Below are 5,397 nucleotides of genomic sequence, written 5' to 3'. Positions count from 1 at the left end.
AAAATGATCTTGACACTTTCAGGGTCATCAGGGGAAGGCTCTGGGGGCAGATACTCCAGCTTCCCCTCCTTTTCCTCTTGTAGATTCCGCGCACCTCTCTCCTCTGCCAACTTTTGCTGTTGCACCTCCTCCTCCTCCTTGCGCCCCTTCAGCTCTGGCTCCTCCCGTGTCTTCCTTTCCTTCTCCTGGTCAGCCCTGAGAGAGGCCAGATAGGCCTCGTCTTTCTGTTGTCGCAGGACCTGGGTCTGATTTCGTTCTTCCCTTTCAAGGCGTTCTGACACGAGGTAAGTCTGGTTTGCATCCATGATACATGTCAGCTGGTTAATAAGGTCATCGGGTCCCACTGCAGTCGTTCTCTGATCCTTCAGCATAATCAAGGCCAGGAATGGATAGGTGTTCCCTCCTAAACCCTGCAAGACCCTATATCCCTCAGGTTTATTTGCGGAGCATGCCCAGCGAAGCATCCTAGTGTTTATTAGGGAAATAACTTCAGGGCCCAGAGTGTGTTGCAACAGAACTCATCGGAGTCCTGGGGATCATCTCCATGAAGACAAACCAAAAGCAACCAAAGCTCCCGCTTGGCATCGTTAAGTGCCTGGCTGTACGTTCCCTGGTGGAAGGCAGGGTGTGCCCTCCCATATTTCTCTTCAAAAGAGAGCATAAATGAAACAATGTCCCCAACGGGGTCAGTGACCCAGCTGCGAGGGGCAAACCTAAATATATCAAGTATTGTGTAGGTAAATCGGAATGGAAGCATTATTAAGTAATAACCCCATCCAGGCAGCCCCCTTGGCTGTGGTCTTGCAATAGCCTAACTGTAGAGCCTGTGCTCAACTGTATTAACTTGCAGGGGTCAGGATGGAGGTGGGTTGAAAACATCTGGCACACCCTCTTGTTCATTCAATCGGTCCTGTACAGCAGCCTCTATGTCCCAGTAATGCTGTTCCAAGGGATGGCAGCATTGATCCATAGTTGCTATGCCAGTTAGATCCTGAAACTGCAGCAGTTTCTCTGTCTGCTCCTGGGTTATATCCGGCTCCTCAGGCGCTGCCATTTGGCCGCCGCCTCTACGCTTCTTAAAGGAATGATTTGATTACCTCTTATTGTAACGTAATTTCCTGTTTTGATTTTCATACTCTGGGTGTTTTGTTTTGTTTTGCCTGTTTAAAAATTTTCCTCTAATTAAGTTGCTGATTTTAAAAATACATTACTCAAGGTTGCTTTTTCTTTGAACAGAATGAATAACAGTGCAGAATGACCACATTTAAAAAAAAATTACGCTTGAAACAGTACTTAATTCCATGTTATTTGCCATATTCAATTCGGTTTTCTTTTGTTGCTTAGCCCTATAAGACTACCTTTATATAAATAATATTTCCTTTCGAGCACTAGCCATATGAATTAACAAATGTCATACCTGAACTCTGACTGAATCATATTAATTTTGTCTTAATAATTATGTAAAAAATAATTATGTATATGTGCATACTTTTTTGTGGGGAAGGAGTGTAGAATAAAAGAAAGAATGAAAACAGATCCAGAATATTTTTTCATTAATGTATCTTGAAAAAATTAAAATGTACTTGTCCATACAAGTACATCTTTATTAAGATGAAACTTTGTTCATAATAAATAATTCTGCTATAAAACGTCTTAAATCCATAAGCTTTGTCAAAATGGTAAAATTGCTGAATAAACTGGCAACATAACTGGAAAGAAAACACAGACCTATGCACACAAACACACATTAAATAAGTAGCCATGAAGTCACAGTTTGACCCAGTGAAGAATTTAAAACTAGAAGCAAAAGGTAGTCCTTTTATAAATTGCTGATCTCCTCATACACCTTGTTGCTACGTTAGTTGTTTTGCTTAGGAAAGAGGATCATTCTGACAGCTACAATTTGTGTTTCTCTATAAAATTGGAGTTGAAATATTATAAGATATTCTTATGATCTGTTTGATATTTTTAAGAGTATTATTTATACAATATTGAAATAATGAGGAGACATCTAGTCACATGTTTTTTATTTACCAAAATTGGGCATCTTCTATTACCTCCATGGTGGCATCCAAGCCATTTCCCAGTTGGCTTTGTTTAGAGAGGTAAAATTAACTCATTCTCTCACCATCAAATGCCTAAAAGCCCAACTGGGAAATAGAGAGTAAGTAAGACCAAGAGAGATGATATTTATTGTCAAAAGGGATAACAGCTTAATAACTTAGTTATGACTTCTATAATAAATAAGTTTGTATTACATAGATATCACATATGTAATATTTAAATATTACAAACATGTTACTTATATAATGTATAAATATATAGTTACTCATATATATTAGTATATGTATCAATTGTATATAGATAGCATTGCTATTTCTTATATATATACCTACACACACAGAAGTATATATTGCATATGCCCTGTTTGTGTGTGTGTGTGTGTGTGTGTGAGTTAGGAAAATGTTAAAACAAGATCTCAATTAGAAATTCAGGTCCTAAAGACCATTCTAAGACATTATACTTTATTTGCTATGTGAGTTGTGTCTTGGAGCAATACTTCTGAAAGTTTGTTGCTTAAAGGAAGCATTGTGCTATACATTCCTACCTTAATGCCAGTTAATAAGTGAGGTAGGGGAAAGCGTCCATGAAGCTCCCTGGAACCTATTTGCTATACTACTCTAGGAACACTTTTAGTTATCTAAGCCCTCCTTATTGTTGTTATTTTTGACTTCATATATCTAGGGATCAATATATACGAAGTCATCTTTAACATCTGAGTACAACTCTGTTCCCATTATTCACTCACAGTCCTAAACACGGGATTTGGCGATTTAGCAGGTATTCCTTGAGTGCCTACTGTTGGTCTAGGTACTGAGTGAGCTATGGCTGGAAATACAATGAAGAGATTCCCATACTCATGAACTTAATAGTTTAAGGTAGACAAGGAAATGATCATATAAAATGCAAAATATAAGTGGCAGCATCTATAAATATAGAAAGCAGGTATTTCCTTAACTTTGAATGGCCAATCTGCATATATATGCAGCCCTCTGGACTGAGACCTGCAGTGCTCTGGAATTCAGCCAAGCCCAGAAATGATTTATTCTGGAAATTTGCTCACAGAGATGGGACTCAAAACATGTGGCTGATTCATTTTTGAAAACTTTTATTGAAGATGTAGAGACTTTTTACCTTTATTTACTTTTAGGTAGAAGTCAAATATTTCTGAGGGCTGTGGATTACTGCAAACTGAGTTTTAAACTATCCAATGGTGTTAAACTTGATCAGATGCTCTGAAAAGATAGCATGAAGTTTTTTTTTTTTTTTTTTAGATAGCATGAAGTTAAAAGTAAATTGAAAGACTGTAAACCTATTACTGTTTTCAATTTGAATGTTAGTTTGTGATTTGAAATTAGTGTGGAAGAAAAAACCAAATATCCAGTGATTAAAACTCAGAGCAGCATTGCTAAAACATTGCTCCAGAGGGGAGGGCTATGAAAATCCTATACAAATACATTCAAGAAGAGGTTTAGTTTTAAAAGGCAACAAAGGCAGTAAAATCTGTATTTTTCCATTCACAGTGTAAACTCTTTTAAATGCTCTTTAGCTACTTGCTTATCATATCTACCAGAGTTTAATGTAGAGAAACATGCTGAGTAGAAAAGTGAGCCCACATGAAGGAGCCTGGAAATGTTATAGAGCAAAGCTTTTTCAAAAAGTATTTATTTTCTATATGGCCAACAGCAGAAAGGCATGGGACACTATGGTGTACAGAGAGTTAAACTGTGTGCGTGTCTGGGGGTGGGGTGGCAAATGTAAGAAGAAATACTAATTCTGAGCCCTCAAAAACCTTTCCACTTTTCTGATAGCAAACTCTATTTGAATATGCGTGTTCAGCCTCTCCTAAGAGAAATCTTGTTCCTAGCCAAGAAAGGTAATGTCATATCAATCTAAACATTCAGCTATACATTGAATGTGCTGATCTGGTCATTAGGAACAAGGATACTGGTTACACATGCACTATTTCTGTTACCTGTTTCCTAAGAGATATCAAGATAATTGCTTTTTGTGCTTCAGTAATATTCTATGCATAATATTTCACTTGCTGCATTATTTTATAAGTATCTACCTCTGTATATATCTCTCTGCTTGAGGACGGGTACTCTTAATTGTCTTTCTGTTTGCAACACCTAACTCAGTGCTTGGCAGAAGGTTGGCACATGGTGTTTAATTCAAGGAATGACTATGTTTTTTGGCAGGCCAACTTCCTCTATAACTCACCAAGTACGGTTTTCTTTCTTTAAAGACTTTCTAAATAGAATGTATAAGTTAAAGGGCAAGAATTAATTATTAACAATTTGCCTAAGAAATTAAGTCTCTAGATGGCATAAATCATATGCTATCAGTAACATTCATGCTTCTGTTGAAAACCTATCAACCCTTCTACAATTTCAACTTACAATCTAAAATGTGAAAATATTCAGCTGGAGATGATCAAACCCACTGGGCTGGACAGAGCAATAGGTCAGCACCTTTGCCCACATCCACAGCCTGGAGGTGTTAGAAGGTAAGCAGCGCCTTCATCATTCTGGCAATCTATTTTAGTCTAAGTCTACATCAAAAGCCTGTCAGGGCTCAGTGCTGATAACAAAGCACTATCGCTTTTCAAAGTGACAGAGCATAGTGACATATCAACACTAGGACTTAAATGAAAAACCCCTTCTAATTTAATGGGGAATCTGCTGAAGCTGTATTCAGCCCAGAATCCTGGTTTTCAATTAAAACTTTTTCAGGGGATCCCTGGGTGGCTCAGCAGTTTGGTGCCTGCCTTTTGCCCAGGGCGTGATCCTGGAATTCCGGGATCGGGTCCCGCATTGGGCTCCCGGCATGGAGCCTGCTTCTCCCTCTGCCTGTGTCTCTGCACGCCCCCGCCCCCATGTGTATCATGAATAAATAAATAAATCTTAAAAAAAAAAAACTTTTTCATAGCAAGAGAAAAGTTTGGCATATCCTTTCCTTTTTTGAGGCAGTTATGGAATTGTGTGGAGAAGACAGTAGTATGGTGTAGAGATGGCCCGGTACTAGCTAAGTACGTATGAGCCCTTCTCATCCACTAATTGCAGTTCCAACAGTATAACAAAAGTCTTACCTAAAACTCATACTGCTGCTGATAGTCCTACTGCTTTATGATAGTCCTAGAGAGAGAGAGAGGCAGAGACACAGGAGGAGGGAGAAGCAAGCTCCATGCCGGGAGCCCAACATGGGAGTCGATCCTGGGACTCCAGGATCACGCCCTGGGCCAAATGAAGGCGCTGAACAGCTGAGCCACCCAGGGATCCGCAGAAAGGGCTTTAAAACAAAAAGGAGACAACAGGGGGAAGAAGGCCAGAGAGT

The 5,397-nt window shown here is 39.0% G+C and overlaps 1 pseudogene; it reads right to left on the bottom strand.

Moving 5' to 3' along the window:
- Positions 1 to 5: 5 nt before the first annotated feature.
- On the bottom strand, positions 6 to 5,164 carry LOC140597637 (FAS-associated factor 2 pseudogene; annotated as a pseudogene).
- Positions 5,165 to 5,397: the final 233 nt, after the last annotated feature.

This window comes from Vulpes vulpes, unplaced genomic scaffold, assembly GCF_048418805.1.
Source record: "Vulpes vulpes isolate BD-2025 unplaced genomic scaffold, VulVul3 u000000878, whole genome shotgun sequence".
In the NCBI taxonomy this organism is placed as follows: domain Eukaryota; kingdom Metazoa; phylum Chordata; class Mammalia; order Carnivora; family Canidae; genus Vulpes; species Vulpes vulpes.
The sequence above is the reverse complement of the archived record's forward strand: the minus strand, read 5'-3'. Positions and strand labels throughout refer to the sequence as shown.